General features: G+C 33.0%; 1 pseudogene; it reads right to left on the bottom strand.

Annotated features, from left to right (window-relative positions):
* Positions 1-4,214: 4,214 nt before the first annotated feature.
* Positions 4,215-18,053, bottom strand: part of LOC125850986 (putative disease resistance RPP13-like protein 1) — a 20,366-nt pseudogene continuing 6,527 nt past the window's right edge.

Raw genomic sequence — 18,053 nt, forward strand, 5'->3', positions numbered from 1 at the left:
AAAAAAATGACCTAGAGGGTCATTACACCACTATATTGTCATATGTTAATATCAAGTTTCTTATTCTTGATTGATGGGTACACCTTCCACCTGATCTTTTATATAGCTTAAATCTTTATGAAATATTGAGTTGTTCAATTTTGCAGGTTTACACTATATCTAATCACTCATTCAACAAAGAAGTAATTTTATTAAGCTATTTGCTCATCAATTTCAGTTTGTATTTTTATCACTTAAAACTTTATGGTTATACTGCAGTAATTAGTATGATTTGTAGTGTATGTATTACATGGGTTATACGTGCAATGCGCGTGAGGTGCAAAGTTTCAAAGTATAATGTTGAATTACCATTTTGCCCCTAAAATAAATAAATAAAATTATAAACTATTTAATTAATTAAGTATTATATATATATATATATTTTATTTTTATTTTTATTTTTATTTTTGTAATATCAAACTTTTCATGTACCATATAACCATTAATTTTGGTAACTTATATACATTGACACAAAAAAATACAGAATTTTAAGAGTAACATTAGGTAATAAAATATAGATTATTATAATTACATTAGGTAATAATGTTTTCCATTTCAATATTTGTTTTTTCTTTCAATCAGGTTTTGTGTTCCTCAAATTACGAGACCGAATCAATGATCTTCTATTCCTTTAAGGTAAATCTCAGAAACAATTTTTGTTTTGTTTCCTTTCTCCAATTTCAGGTGAAATTCAGCATGTAAATTCTATTTTATGTTAATAAATTTTCTTTTCTTATGTCTCTCAATAATAAAGTACTGCTTGAACTAAGGGTCCATAGTAAACAACCTCTCTATATTTACAAGGTAGAACCGTAGAAGTAATAATGCATACGTATAAATATTTTTAAGACATCACTTATATGATTATATTGGATATGTTGTTATTGTAGTAGCATTTTCTTATATGTTTTCATTTTCCAAGGATACTTTATGGTAGCAATTTCTTTTATTTTTAAAAATAATGTGAAATGAATAACTACCAACAGAAATTCAATCATGTACAAAATTTATAAAATAGTAAAAAACAAACGTGCAACGCACGTTCCTAGAAACTAGTATTACTAAAAGTGGGAAGCTTCAACCTTTAAAGTTGGATTATCATTTTACCCCTTCATTATATTAAAATGTTATAAATTATTTAATTAATTAAATAGTCAAAATAAAATTATGATTCACCCAAGGCTTAATTACATGTTTCAAGTTCAAAAACAAAATTCTGCGTGTTTAGATAAACAAAACGTCAAAACATTTCAAATTCATGGCTACGTTAATTTAGAAACAGTTAATACTTAAAGGAGGCTACTTTTTTAAATGTTGTCATATTAAATGTTAATAATAGCTAAAATAACGATAAGAAATAGTAATTTCTCATTTTACAAGCTTTCCAAAATTAGTTTATACATTTCCGGAATGATTATAAATAATTAAAAATAAATAATAGGTATATAATTTAATAAAATAATTACTATAAAATCTTGCAGTAGCTTATGACTTTATATGATTTTCTATAGCACTAATATTATATGTTTAAAAATACTTTAAAGAGAAAAATAATTTTAGAAAGAGTCTTTTTCACTACCCCATTAACTACACATACATACAATGTATGTTATTGATTTATGTCATTCATTAAATTAATAAATTTATATTATCTTGAGCTCGTAGTTATAAAATTTTGGCAGAAATTGAAGAGTGATCTTTTTATTATTCAATACAGATTATTATATTAGTCAATTTCCTTCATATATCAGCTCACACTTTTGCATTACTCTTCTTTTTCTCAACATACTTCCTTATTCATGGTTAGGTAAATATATTCTATTGATTTTTTCTTCTCTTCCCTCTTTTTACAATTTTTCATTTTTCATTCCAATTTATTGATACTATTTTTCCTAATTTTGTCTTTCCTTTTTTCAATAGAAGTTGTGTGCAATCCATATTATAATGCAAAAAGGAAAATTGACTTTATAGTGTTTTCAAAAATATAGATATAATTGTTGTTAAGAATTTCAAGTTTTTTTTATATATACACAGTTGAATGTTGATGTATAGATTGAAAGTTTCCCAATGAATTGGGAAGCTCTAAAGTGAAAAGTTGAATTACCATTTTATCCCTACACTAAATTAAATTTTGTAAAATATAATTAATTAAATGTTCTATCATTAATTAAGAAAATCATCATAATCAATACTACCCCAGAATGAACACATACGTTACATACTTAAAGTCTAATAACAATCAATAAAGTATTTGAGTATACAAAAGGTTGGATTAATTTTCTTGCAATTGCTACTTATTGCAGCCTATTCAATACTCTAGAATAACTTTTCATCTTCCTAAACTAATTCAATGTTTGGAAGTTCTTTTCAACTTCCAACTGTAGGTTAGAATTTTATAAATTGTCAGATCAGTAAATCTTGTTAAATTCATTACGGTTCTATTCCGGAGTTTCAATACTGTAATTACCTGATTTTGTCGTTAGGGAAAAACCAATAGGGAAAGAATTGGGGTCAAAAAACTTTTTGGTAGTAACTTGGAATTTCCTAACCTAATTCAAATTTGGACGAAATCGGAGTCAGTGAGGTCTAGGGAAATCTGGTAACGAATGAGAGACCTAATTATGAATTTGATCACGTGAGTTGATAGCTAAAACGTGAGTGGTAACGAATAATATTTGATTACTCGCATGAAGTAGGAATCAAAATATATATGTTGACTTCGGTTCATTTGTGGAATTGTATTTTAAATAACCCTCATGAATTATTTGTTAAATCACCCTCTTAAATTAGTTCGAGAGAAGAATATTGTGAATGATCTAATTTTGTGTAGCAATTGTAATTGCATTCATATTGGATCTTAAAATTGTTGAGTCTAAATCTTTATCTTGTTTATGTCAAAAAGAGGCATAGTGAAATTTGGATTTTGATTACTAGAAAGTAGAAAAATGTAAAGCTTATGAGATTTTGGAGTTGAATAAATTACAATCCTTTAGCCTTTCAACAATCCCAATAATACCAAATATAATACAATCACAATAATACCAACTTCTCATGATGCATTCACACAAAAAACAACATAATTAACAATTGATTAAGAAAATTAAGATGATAATATTATATCATCGTATCTCATATATATGTTTATTATATTACTAAAAGTGGGCAGAATGTTTGGCAAAAGTTAGATTATGATTCTATTTCTACATTAAATTTAAATGTTATAAACTATTTAATAAATTAAATATTTAATAGTAAATCATCATATTAGTACATGAATCAACTACCATAAAGTTTCTTGAATATGTATTCTTTTTATTAATTTCATGCCGGAGTTAAATTCATGAATTTTTTGTTTTGTTCAGCTTCCAATTGGAAATATGAATGGTTATGTTTGCCCTTAACAAAAAGGAAAAAAAAATCATATAGATCTATATTATATTCTTTTTTGTATATAAATATTTGTATTAATGTGAAGTATATTACATAGATTTATTACCACTAACTCTTCATTATGTAAATATATGCAACCCCCACTAATTATATTCATTATGATTTTTACTACCACCTCTCATCCATGATCAAATGGATTAATATCATATTCATAACAACTCTAAGTGTTCTTCAATCTTATCCTATGAATAGTGACATTTGACACAATATTGTACACAGTTAAAACAAATTGAAAAAAGAAAGAAAGAGAATCTCTATGCTTTCTTCTCTTGTCCTTTTTTTTTTTTTTTAATGTTTATGTTTGTTGTTATTGTTTTATGGTTATTAATATTGAGAATTTACATTGGTTAGTTATTTTGTATACATTAACCTAACATGTGGTATTTTAGTATCCTCATTTGAATATTGTATTTGTACAATAATTAGTTATTTTTACTTTATGCACTTTTAGTCAATTTTATAATTAAGGGTGTATTCTTTTTATTAGGAAGATATATGTACTTTCTATCGTAAAAATGGTGGATATTATTTTAGTAAATACCAATAGATTTGAAGGGGATAAAATATGTCATTTGCAATACAAAAATTATATGAAATATTTTGGGATAAATGTGCAATGCATATTTCTAGAACTAGTGATTAAAAATGAAAAGAATTAATAAAAGAGCAAAGTGAAGTAAACGGAAATAAAAAGCTTCCAAGGGAAAAGAATAGCTTACATCAATAGAAGAGCCATTCGTTTTAATCATCACATGCATTCCCCTTCGATGTATATGATGGAAAATTGAGCAATATTTGGCCAGTATTCCCCCTTGTCAAATTCTAGTAGTGGCTTGAGCAATGGGCATTTGTAAATATGTAGTTTAGAGAGGGAAGAAGGCATCCCTTTTACTGGAAGGGATTGGAGCTTAGGGCAACCATAGATGGTCAGCTGAGAGAGGGGAGGGCAGTGCTGATTCAGGAAGTGATTGGAGATTAGGGAAATTCCAGATTTGTAAACTTTGAAGGGAAGTGAGGTGTGAAAAGGAGGAAAACTGGCCTTGTTCCAGCATTGACTGAATAACTAGATATTGAAGAGAGGTGAGGCTTTTGAGAACTTGGCTGCTTATAAATGTTTTCAGATTCTCTATTCTAAGTGATTGAATAGAGGAAGGCAACTCCCAATTCTCACCACCAACAATCTCTTCGTCACTGCCATCATGTACAATGAATAACTCTGTGAGACAGGGGAGTCTCTGTAAACGCCACTCCTTTCGGCCATTCACCAGTTTCTTGCAATGACTGATCTCAAGGAGTTGTAAATTGAAGGGCAATCCTCCTTCAGGAAAGGACTGTATTTCTGGACAATTATTCAGATACAGTTTCTTAAGAGATGGAAGGAGTTCCTGCATACGTTCTGGCAGCCACTTCAGCTTTGAACAGTTTCTAATAAACAAATACGTCATCTGGGTCCCCCCACATGCCACCGAAAGTTTTTCAAGATTCTCACAATTCCAAATACTGAGACTTTCAGTGGCAGTAGGAATCAAAAACCTAGTAAGGTTGTGGCAATTAGATACATTCAATCTGCGTGCTCTTGGGAGTAACTCAGGTGATATATCATCTATACAATCACATCCTTGCAGTGTCAATTTATCCAGAAACATACTCATCTCACCAACTGGCGGATCCAATCTCAATTTCCGGCAACCAGATATGTCTATTCTCTTCACGGTAGTGGGCAGTATGCTAAAAGGAAAGGAGGTAACACAGTAACAATCACTAATACATAATTCCTCAATCTCCTTCATTCCCTCAAGTTGGGATTTAAACAGTTGAGCATCATCAAAAACAACTCCAACCTTTGGACAACCACTAACTTCAAAACTTTTTAAACATGAAAGTTGGATGGATGTCTCCAAACTGACTTCAGGGCAATTTATAATTAAAAGGTTCTCAAGTATAGGGAACTCTCCATTTCCTGGTACATGCCATTGCTTCCACTCCGTCATATCTTCAAATTCAAGCTCCACAAGAGAGTTGAAAGGCTTTTTGAAGGAAAAACTACCATAGAATTCTTCTGTCACCTCAGTTATTCCATGCATCCCTCTAATCGAAAGGAATTTCAAAGAAGGGAGTTGTCCTAGTGCTGGCAAGGAATAACAGTTCTTGCAGTTACCAATAGACAACTGTACTAGCTTAAGAAACAAAGGATCAGCTAGCCAATTTGGAAATTGTGTCCCTCTATATCCAGTGATTTCGACTTCTTTTATGTTTTTATGTGGGCGTAACTCATCAAGTATGTCTCTTTCAGTTTGTGAATTGTTGGCACTACTACTTTCACTCCACTCCAAAGATAACTTGTCAACATGATTCTTCTCCCTCATCTTTGCCTTCACAGCTTCCTTTCTATCAACCACATTTTGCAACTCTACAATTGATAGAGACCCATACAAGCTTTGTGCTTCACCCAAATCTTCCATTCTCAAACCACCTAGAAGAAATTTGGCTCCCACTAGCACTTGGAGGCTTTTCAACTTGCTCAGATGTAGTGGCATCTTCAAGCGACATGTGCCGCTTATGTCAAGATGACGCAAGTTAATCAACTTCTCCATCTGCAGCGGTAGCTCCTCAAGATAATCACAAGATGACAAGAGAAGTGTCTCTAAGTTATACAACACACAAATGGAATCTGGCAACTTTTCAATCCATGTCTTAGAAAGGTCCAAAAATCTGAGGAGCTTTAATTTGATAAACAAGTCATTTGGCAACTCAACAATATTGTAATGAGACAATGATAATGCCCTTAAGGATCTTAGTCTTGGCAATATGTTATGATGCACCCTCTTGCTCAGATAGTAATAATTGACATCAATACATGTCGGAAGCAATGTCCTCAGCTGCTCCAATTTATAGAGGGGTGTCAATTTCTCAAACTCACCACCATATCCCATTGAATAAGATAAGTGCCGACTTTCTTCCAACAGATGAGATCCTTGGCTCTCTTCCAACCTGATACAAAGTTTTGATGATGCAATTTGGGCTAAATCATTGACAAGATCATGCATTAAGAATAATTCCTCTATGTTCCTTTTAGAAGGATTTGGGACCTTTTCTAATAATGATCTTGATCTCAACTCCAGAAAGTATTGGTTGCCTGAATCTTGAATTATTTCATCTTTATGTAGTACGAGACCATTGGCAATCCACAGATGAATAACTTGTTCTTTCCTAAATGGATAACCTTTAGGAAATATTGCACAATAGGAAAAACATCCCTTTAAATGTGCGGGAAGATCATTGTAGCTCAGCATCAACGCTGGTAATATGTCCTTGTCTCGCAGCTCCCATATTTCACTTCTCAGAATACGTTTCCACTCTTCAACCTCTGATTTGGAGCGTAACATCCCAGCGAGCGTCTTCAGAGCTAAGGGCAGTCCTTTGCACTTAGCTGCAATTTGTTTTCCGACCTCTTCAAGTTCCGGATGTCCCATGGGATCCATGTTTTCAAATGCATGACTTTTGAATAAAGACCAAGAGGCTTCAGTAGACAAATTGTCCATGCTAATTTGATCATTTCCCATCATCAAGGCAACACTCTCTTTACGTGTCGTCACAATGATCCTATTTCCTATATGTTTTTGTACAAAAAGATTTCTCAAGTCATCCCACTCATTATAGTTTTCATTCCACACATCATCAAGGACAACAAGAAACCTTTCTCCATTCAGCCTTTCCTTCAATTTGACTTGTAGCTGATTAAGATTGTCATCAACCTTCAAGTCAGTTGAGCCAATTTCTTGAAGTAAACCTTTTGTTATTCTGAAAGCATCATATGCCTCAGAAACACAAAACCAAGCTTTCAAACTAAAATGTTTCTGCACTCTCTCATCATTGTAAACCGCTTTAGCAAGTGTTGTCTTACCCAGGCCGCCCATTCCAACAATTGGAACTACAGCCAGATTTTTTCCCTTTGTATCCATAGACAACAAACGGCCAATCAAATTCTCTATTTCATTCTGCCTTCCAAAGATACCAGAATCATCAACCAAAGAAGTTGAAGGTGTTCTAGTTTCTTGTTTAGTCGAAACAAAATGCTCCTTTAAGCCAAGGCGACCAATTTGCTTTTCCAACACCTCCAGTTTTTTTATAGTGTCTTCCAACTTGTTCTTTATGTTAAGAAAGAAATCATCACTCAAGCACAGGTTAAGGTCACTTACTTGCTGGTTGCTTGTTTCTGCAAAATTCTGATGCTGACCTTCCACCTTAAGTCTCAAAGCTTCATAATTGACTTGTTCTATTAAGTTTTCAGCAGAGTCGACAGCATCTCGAAGCTCATTAAGCCAGTCACGCACAGATGGATTTGATGCTTGCTTATTCTCTGCATCACTTAGCACAATCTGAAGACCACGCAAAGTCATTTTCAGCTTCTTTAAGAGCCGAACATGATGTTTATGCTTCTGAAACATGTTGAGAAGATCACCCTGAGGAGCAAGCCTATCAAACAGAACATTCAAAGCTGAGGAGAGAAATGCACTACCAACTGCTAAGCCAATCTCCATTTCTGAAATCTGCAAAGCAAAACAAGTATAGTGATCAGAACACAAAATAATTTTGAGAAGATAAATGTTTCAATTACTAAAGGAACTTTACTTCACCTGAAGAGTAATTTGCAAACAAGAATGATCAGTGATTTCTCAATCTTTTTTGTTATTGATCTATAATTGGTACAACACTATAGTTTTCTACAGTCAACAACTGACAGCTATAGGAAAATAATAATAATAATTTAAATTGTCCTTTTTTCTCTTTTCACCTAGCAACAAGAGCCTTTTATCTCAATTGAATATATAATTGAATAATTGAGGAACGAGAGGAAGTATATTTTATATATTTTGAGTGGGTGGGTGGACAGCCATAGAAGAAAAGGGAATCAAAACTATACCTTTTTGTCCTTTTCATGAGTATCACTTTTCACCCAACAACAACACTTTGTCTTCGTAATGTTTTATTTTCATTTCTTCTTACTTTACTATCACAATTTTTATACACTTGAAAACAGTACGTCAACAAGTTGGGAATTTGATAACACCAAGAGCTATGGTAATTAAATGATAAAAGTTCCCCCTTGTAGTTGTTTTGTTATATACAAAATTAGAGTTTTCGAGCTTGAATGGTTGAAAATTGTAATAAAGTCCTCTTGCTAGTGCGAACTAAAACACCTCATAGTAAATTATTACCAAACAAACTCAGATGAGGTGAAAACACATTCGTATTTTTTATTTACAATAAATCAATAGATACATACCACCATGAGTTAAGACCCTATAGTTTGGTCTTTGGTGGGGACTGACATATATACCACCAAATTGACATATTTTTATTGGAAATAAACTTTCATCAACTGAGACAAAGATGCTTTATTAGATGTTAAATTATCTAGAAATGACCTCTTGTATTTTTATACATAAGATTCTGCATTTTATCAAGGCACAAAGGTGCAACTCTATATGAAGTCATTGGAAAAGTTGAAACAACAAAAATTCATGATCTAGGTAGAGAAAATATACCATTACAAAAATGCAGATATAATATACCTTTACTATAAATTATAATTCTATAAAGAAAATATAACCATTACAAAAATGAATAGTGTAAATATAATATATGATTAATAAATAACACAATGTACTTTAAATAATCGAAAACAATATAAACATTCAATAAAGTAGTGATTAACATACAACAAAATTTTAAAAAATACAGTACATAATACTAATAGAGCATTTATAGAAGCAACGTACTAATATTAAAAGTTGATACTATTGTGTAATGTTTATTCAATTGTATTTCATCAATAATTATACTTTTAGTTTAAAATTTAGTATAGTGAGTTAAAGTTGATTTATACTAAAATAGTATCAACAATATTTTTGTGTAAAATTTGGTGTTATGAATTGGCCAGATGCAAATCCCCCAAAATTTGGTGTCTAACACTAGGTTCATCACTACTTTGTAGCTAACTACCCCTAACTAATAGGATTTTTTTCTAATCCCTAGCTAAATAGGCTTAACAATGAATTTTTGATGTTTAATTATTGAGTTTGGTTGTCATCAATTCCTCTTTTCTTTGTTAATTATTATTATTATTATTATTATTATTATTATTATTATTATTATTATTTTAATAATAATTGAATATCTACTCTAGGGGCAGCAAACAAATGGGTCAATTCAAATATAGACGGTTAAAATGAGTTAGGTGAAAATGGATAAAATATTTTATCCACCCATATTGGATACGAATAAAAAATAGGTTAACTAACGAATAATATTGCTATAACTAGTCCAGCTAAGGCATTACTCATAGTGTATAGCAGGTCCCCTTGCATACCAAACAGACTCCAATGGGTCTAAAAATATCCTTGAACTACGTAAAACTAAATAAAAATGTTCTCAGTTAATAGTTTAGTTTAAAGTTATTATTATCGTCAATAGTTTGGTCCAAAAATACTTTTATTGTTATTTAATGGATCAAAAATGTTTTTATTTTCAAATAAATAGATTATTATTTATTTTATTTTTAAACATATTCTTTTCCGAATAATATTTTTTTCTTTAGCAAATGCTTATCCTACTTTAATTCGAAAAATATTTCTTATTTTATTAGAATTTCTTAATCGTTATTTAAATGAAAATTATTGATGAATTATTATGATCTTATAGATATGTCATAAATTATCAGTTAAAAAGTACATGAAGTCATTTTGTTTTGACTAATAAAATTAGATTAAGAAGAAAACAGATTTTTTCCTACTTATTTATTAGTTAACGTAATTTTAAAAGAGAGATAATACATAGTTTCCTTTTTCAACTTGGCCTATTTTTTGAAAAAGACAATTGGATTTTGTGGGGGTCCTATCACCCCGTTATTTTTGTTAAAAATAACATAAATAGTGTGCCATCCAGCACTTTTAAGAACATGTTTTTAAAGGTAAGAACATATTTCAATTTGTTTAGATATATGTGCTTAATTCGTTAGATTTACCATCTTATTTGCTTTTCAACAAGCAAATTACTTGTACGTTTATCTGGGCAAGTTTTGTTGAAATCAAATAATCGTGTGAGATATTTATTCTTGCTACGTTTATCGGCTCCTCTGGCAAGTTTAATTTCATGAGGTTCATCCAATTGTCTTAATCGTGACTGCTCTACTATTTCACAAAGAATTTGAGATGTACTAGTATTATTATTTTGTAATTGTGTAGCTTCCTTTTTTTTCCAGTGTATATTACTATATGTTGCTTCATTTGCTTTGTATATTGTAATTTTGTTGATCATATATTCTTGCACGATGCTATTATTTCTTCATTTGTTTTGAGCCGAGGGTCTATAGGAAACAACCTCCCTACCCCCACAAAGGTAGAGGTAAAGTCTATGTACATCTTACCCTCCCCAAATACCACTTGTTGGATTACATTGGGTATGTTGTACGTCGAGATGTACTAGTGCTTAGATCTTGTCGAAATGCGTGCGTCCTCTATCAGTCAACGGACCAGGTCCCTTGACTCATCAAGAACAGTAATTGAAATAAAGGTACAGAAGATAAATAGCTCAAAGTAAATCAGACATGTGGAAACCCGCTTGCTCAAGGGTGGTGAAAACCACACAGGATTTTAGCCCAAACTCCATTTCACTCAAACGGAGCAACAATTCAGATTACAACTTCTTGCAACCTAGATATTTACCTCTAAATCCCTTCCCCCTCCATGTAGTAACTCTACTACAAAGAAAGCAACTAAGCAGATACAACACTGTCCACTAAGCCACCTAACTCTAGATAAATTAGACTTCAACTAAGCAGATATAACACTGCCCACTAAATCAACTAACTCTTAGATGATTTAGAATTTGACTAAGAAGATACAACACTGCCCACTAAACCACATAACTCTAGACGATTTAGAATTTGACTAAGCAACAACAATGCTGCCCACTAAACCAGTTACCCCTAACTGACTTAGACTTTTTGAATGAACTGAACAAAGATCTAATTCCTTTATAGCTTAGGAATAGATTTACAATTTAAGCACATAAGACATAAAGCTCAAAATACAACAAGACTCTTCGGCACTTCATCAGGTCCCTTTGTTGAGCATGAGCAATGTTCTTCCTTGAAGATGGCCTTTTCCTTTTGAGCTTATGAATTCTCAGGAATTCACAACTTTGTTTGCCAAAACTTGAGTTTGTGTTTTGGAGAAGAGACTATATCAAAATGGACACAAACCCTTGGGACAAGGCCATTGGCCGAAAGCCTGTTGTTATGAAAAGTTGTACACCAACCACATCAGAGTTGGCAACCTTTTGACAGCTATAAAAGTCCTTTTCTCGTACGCAGACTTTCCGGGACCAGGCCCCTTGCTGCGTTCTTTGATGCTTGAGTTCTTGAAAAAGACTAGCTCTCTCTCTTCTTGAATGAACAATGTTGTTTGTTTATTGTTCTATCTATCAGTTACCAACAAGGGTTTTGACCACTTAAACAAACAACTTCGTCCGCCCTTCCTATTGGTGAAGTACGCTGCACATCTCACCAACCAACCTGACAAGACAACTGTAAAGATAGCTTTACAGATGTGCACCACTTTGAATCTGGACGGAAGTACTCTGCCAAGGACCAGTCCCTACTTTTGTGAGGATCATCAAAACACTAGAATATAACATTTTCCCCCTTTTTGATGAAGACACGCAAATATTTCTCATGCTAAGTTTATTCATTCATTTCCCCTTTCATCAGTCCCAATACTAGAAGACCCTTTCCTGGATCTGATCCCTTGTTAGATCCCTAAGTTTATTAAATCATCGAAGGGAAAATGCATAAGTACCCCCCCAGCCTATGCCCAAAATCCCTGAGACACACCTAACCTTTACGAAGGTCCTATTNCCCCCCCCCCCCCCCGCGAACTTATTTTATATATAATTTTCTACCCCTTTTCAGCCTACGTGGCACTATTTTGTGGGCCAAGCGCGTGTTGATAATTTTTTCAAGGATAGTGCCACGTAGGCCGAAAAGGGTGTAACATCCGACAATTTGAAATAACTATGAAGAGGCTTGAAATTGGAAGTAGTCATTTTTGGAAAATTTCAGAATCTGGAAATTTGGCTAAGTATGGAAAAAGATGGGTTTTTGGCCAACTTTGAACAGTTATAACTCCTAGCTCAGGATGATTTAGGTGTAGTTCCAGTTATGTTTGCAAATCTCGTGGAACGATCTTTCCAACGCCACCGATTTTACTCAATTTCGAGTTCGTATGAGTGAGTTATGTCCTTTTGGAAGTTGGGCAGTGGCAGGGAAATCCGTCCGAAAATTTTAAGGGCATTTTGGTCTTTTCCCTAGCCTTTTCTTTTGGATTTATATTAGTGTGTTAGACTGATTTTTGATTAGTTTTTCTCATTTTAAAAGAGTGAGAGTGAGGGTTTTGAGTGAAGAGGAGAAGAAGAGGAGAAGAAGAGAAGAAAGAAGAGATCAAGCAAGTTTCCGTCAAAGATCGTCGTGGATATCGTCGGGGTGATCCCTACTAGGTATGTGAGTTCATAGTGTTGGGTTGGTTCTTTCCCCCACACGCCAAACTCGTTTTATTTATGAGAAAAAGATTGGTCGTGTTGTTGAAGTTGTTGGTGGTGGTGTTGATGTTATTGATTGTGTTGTTGAAGTTCTTGTTGATTTGAGACATGATTTAGTTGTGTTTTTGAGTTTAATCTCTAGTATGTTGAGGGGTTTTATGATCCTTAGTGTTTGGGGTTGAAAACATTGAAGGTAAGGGAGGTTTAGAGTTGGAAAAATGAAGGAGAAAAGTCAAGTTTTTTGGGAAAAGGGCTGGGGCGCCGCGCCAGCCAGCGCACCCCAAGAGGGGCTCTGAAGCCCAGCCCTTGGGGCGGCGCGCAAGGTAGAGCGCCAGCAGGTCCCTTCTGAGCTTCAAGGGCTGGCGCTCCGCGCCTTGCAGAGCGCCAAGGACGCCAAGTTCCCCCATTCTTTTCACACTTTCTCATGCATGTTCCTAGGTATTGTACCTATGTTCCCTAGTTGTTTCCAACACTCCAAGGTATGTTTAAACGTCAAGAACTCATCCATAACATGTGATCAAACACTTTGAATCCATAAATCCAATTCAAGGAGAGTTAGTTTCCAAGTCAAGTGAAGTTAAGAGTTCATCCTAGAAGTTAGAAGCAAGTCTTTAAAGTTGTTCAAGAGTCTTTATTGAATGTTTTAACTTCATTTTAAGGCTCAAGGTTTAAGCTAAGTAAAGAGTTTCAAGTCAAGCCAAGAGTATAAGTTGAGTTCCTTTCTCAAAAGTTATTAGGGAACTATGTATTCCCAAAGAAGTTTTAAAGAAATGTTTTTACATTTAAACAAGATGGGAAACTGAGATTTCCAAAGAGCCTTTGAGCTAGTTTTTGAGTAATTATCTCAAATCAGAAGGAAGACATATGTTTTAAAAACATAAGAGCCAGTACATTTTTGGGAGTAGTATCGAGCACTGAATTGGGGGAGCGTTCAAGGAACCCACAGCCCCCATAGAACCATGTTAGCCACCATTGGAAGAAAAAGATCATACTTTTTAGATGAATCCTTTTCCAGATAGACTAGTGGATCCATTAGGCAGTTCAGGTCTTATACCTTTGGCCGGGTATAGGATGCTATGGCAGCGTGAGGTCGATCGTTGTATCATCACTATAGCTTTTATGTGATGGTTGTCGGTTAGAGAAACTCCACATCAGTTATTATATTTTTATACACAGTAATTATTGTATTTTTATATACATCAGTTCATTTGTATTTCTATATACATCTCAGGCTTATTGTATCTTTGTATAAACAGAGTTTATAGCAGGTTTTAAACAGTCTTTCTTTATATCGCACTTGTTTTAAATTGCCTTATATTGAAAGAAGTCAGTCAGGTTGAGTTGAGTTGAGCCAGGTAAGCTATTCAGTTTCTTCCAGATTTTTTTTCCTTCTAGCCTATGTTGCTCAGTTTTCCAGCTCGCATACTCGTACATTCAATGTACTAATGCCAATTGGCCTGCATCTTATGACGATGCAGACACAGGTACCTGTTGTGCCGTAATTTGACTATCTCTAGAAAAATCACTTTTTGAAATGTTCTAAGTATAAAACAATTTGAGAAATACTTAGAAAGAGTCGCCACTTAATTTTTTAAAGAAATTAAGAAAACTTATAATTTCCAAAGATTTAAACAGAAAAAATCATTTGAAAATACCAAAAGAGGGTTCGGGGTTCAATTTACACTTCGAGAAGGGTTTAAGCATTCAAAGTGTCCGCTAACATGCGGTTGACCTGCGACTTGACTAAAATGTATTTGACTATTTTTTGAAAAAATAACATAAAAATATATAATAACTTACATAATTCCATTAAGTTTGAAAAATAACTAAGGAATGAACCATTTTATTTTATCTTTTTAGAGGAAGAGACCTAAAATGAAAATATTTGAATTAAGATGCAAGTGATTAGAAAATTAATAAAACTAGACTAATTAGAATTTATTTAGTTCATTTTAAAATAAATTAGACCAATTTAATAAATTAAAGTATAAAAAATCATTTTGAATTAATTGACTAATCTTTTGAGAAATATAACTAAGTAAGTATTTTATTTTAATTAATTGAAAAGGCGTTTTAAAAGTTTATTTGGGAGAGACCTTAACTTGAAACAATTTTAAACGAAATAAAAGTGTGTTAAAAAAAACATTAAATAACGTTCTTTTTAATAACGAAGAGTTTTAATTCAATTAATGATATAGATCTTTATTAGTAAAATAAATGAACACAAAAAAAAAGTATTAAAGGTAAGCCAACATAACAAAAATAACTCATCTTTCGGGGAATCTAATTAAGTTATTTTTATAAAGTTAGAGTTAAACAACAAATAATAAATAATCACGATTAAATAATTAAAAAGTAAGGGAGAAATTGAATTTGGGCCTCCTTTTGGGCAAATTTCGCTGAAATTTTTGCCTTCAAACCAATCCCGTTTTTGTATACAGCTGGTGTATATCAGTGTATATCAGCGTATGCATAGGCTCTTTTCATGTATCTCTTGCTTCCGAACACCTATATTTCACCTTAGCCCTGTATTTTTGCGTTTTTGACCTGTATATAAGTGTATACAGCTGCATATAGTGTATATTGAATGTGTATAACGTGTATACAGCCTGCTTTTTGGACTTCCGGGGCCTGTTCCAGCTTCTTTTTCACCGAATATATGAGGATGACTCGAAACGACTCAAGGATATGCAAGAGTGGAGTCCAAAGTGAACTTGAATGGAATTTCATATGCAACGAAAAGCGAGTATAAAAATTAGTGTACGAATTAAGGGAACAATTAAGACGTAACTTAAAATTAAGATGAAAGTGGCTTAAATATTTTTTGAGATGCAAATATTACTAAAGTCACTGTTAGACCAAATTAAGACCAAAAGGTCACTAAATTCAACACAAAATAGGAGGTAATAAAATTTATACTAAGGTAATGAAAATCAAGCCACATGGAACTTCCAAAGCACATACCCACATATATGTATATATGACTAAAATTTATAAGCAATAATTGATGCAATCCAAAGATACATTAAAGAGTTAACATCACCTCATACAATATGAAACTAGCTTTATCTATGGAGACTTAAAGGTTGCCGGTTTGTCATATCAAATGATCAAAATTGAAGACAATAGCCAATTAACTCATTATAGGCAAAGGAAGAAAATAACCACATTTAAATAACTAAACTAGGCAACATAAGCAAATATGTTAAACAGTCGCATAATACAAAACAATGTTCATATCACTGTTGAATATTAACGTTCAAGTGAATAACTAAGTTACACAACAAGTTAAAAAATCAGAAGGATATTTTTAGACTTTGGACAAAGATGGGGAGGGCTATTTTTTTTTTGCAAAAATAAGAGTAATCTTAGTTAAATCGTCACATTAAAATGGTAGAGTTACAAGCATCCCGTCATGAGTTTAAATCCAAAGAGATATATACCACTCAAGTTGATTGAAAACAGAGGATAGATATATCCACTACGCAAATTCAAACTAGTATTAACAAGGAACCTTCACAGTCAGAAACATCAAGGCCATAATTTTTTAAGTCTACTCAACACTCACAAATATGCCTAATTGGATAAGATATTAAAATAAGAACCTAAAGCCATGCTTGGATTAACTAGATCACTGATGACATAATCCTCAAAATAGCACCAGATTTCCGAACCATGAATTTAAATGAGAGCTTTCAGGACATTTCGATAGTAACAAATTAAAACATAGAGGTTAAGGCTGTCTCATTATACACAAACCCATATTACTATTTTAAACAATAATTTCACATTCTAAAAAAAAAAAAAAAGACATACCTTAACACTTAGATATAATTCTAAGGGAAATTGTAACAAAAGAAACAATCACGATTTCAAGAAATTAGTTAATCTAGCTAAAATACTACTCAAAATAAACACACAAGAACACTTTTCTTCAGTTGAGGGGTAAGGGTGTGAAGCAAAATACATGAAGTTTCCACTGTTTTCTCATTTTCAAACCAAAGCAACAACAGATAGTGAGAAATGAGGACATTGCACCATAAAACTAGCTACTACATCATCCTAATTCATGCATTATAGCACTAAGGGAGTTCAACCGGAAAGAAACAAATATAGATATGCAACTACTTCACCAAACAGAGAACAAATTAACTGAAATAAAAATGAAATGAGAGAAGAGGAGTTGTTACCTTCCAAAGTGCAGCGAACGGAGACGAAAACGAGCGAGGTAACAACGATTCCTCCACCAATCAGCGACTTAAAACCTCTTATAGATTTATATTTCTCTATACCTTGCTATATTATTTTTTTTATCTCCCTTTTTTTTTTTATTATCCCCCAATAACAGGGATTGAAAGAGGGAATATATAGAAGGAGAAAGAGTCCTTTTTTTGGGGGGAAAAACCATTGGGAATTCAAACAAAGTTTTCAATCCCTTATGCTATTTTCGAAACCACAGTAAAGGTGATGGAAATTTCTGAAACGGGAAAAAGGGGATGGGACGACTGCTGCAAGGTATGGGCGATTTCGCGAATTTCTCGCCGGATCTGCCGGGATTTTCACGTGAAGAAGAAGAAAATGGACACAGGGGTCGTCTGGAATCGTATGTGTACTACTGTATGCTTTGGAACTTGGAAGGGAAAGGGGGATGGGGTCGGTTTTGGTGTTGAAAATTGGGCTGGGCGCAGGTTATTTGGTGGACTGCTGAAAAGGGATATTGAATTGGAATTGTTGAGTTGTTGTTTGGAATGGGTTTCTTTTGGTGGGCTGCTAAGTGGGCTTAAAGGATGGAGTGGAATTTGGCCCGTTTCTTGGCTGAAAATAGGGTCAAAATGTGGATAGGTTTTGCAAATTAGGAAATAGTCACAAGAATTGCAATTATGGCCTATGAAAATTGACAAGTTTGCCAAATTGAGTTTAATTGGTGATTCGACTAAAAAGCCAAATAAGACGAATTAATATAA

This window comes from Solanum stenotomum, unplaced genomic scaffold (genome assembly GCF_019186545.1).
Source record: "Solanum stenotomum isolate F172 unplaced genomic scaffold, ASM1918654v1 scaffold21358, whole genome shotgun sequence".
Taxonomy (NCBI): domain Eukaryota; kingdom Viridiplantae; phylum Streptophyta; class Magnoliopsida; order Solanales; family Solanaceae; genus Solanum; species Solanum stenotomum.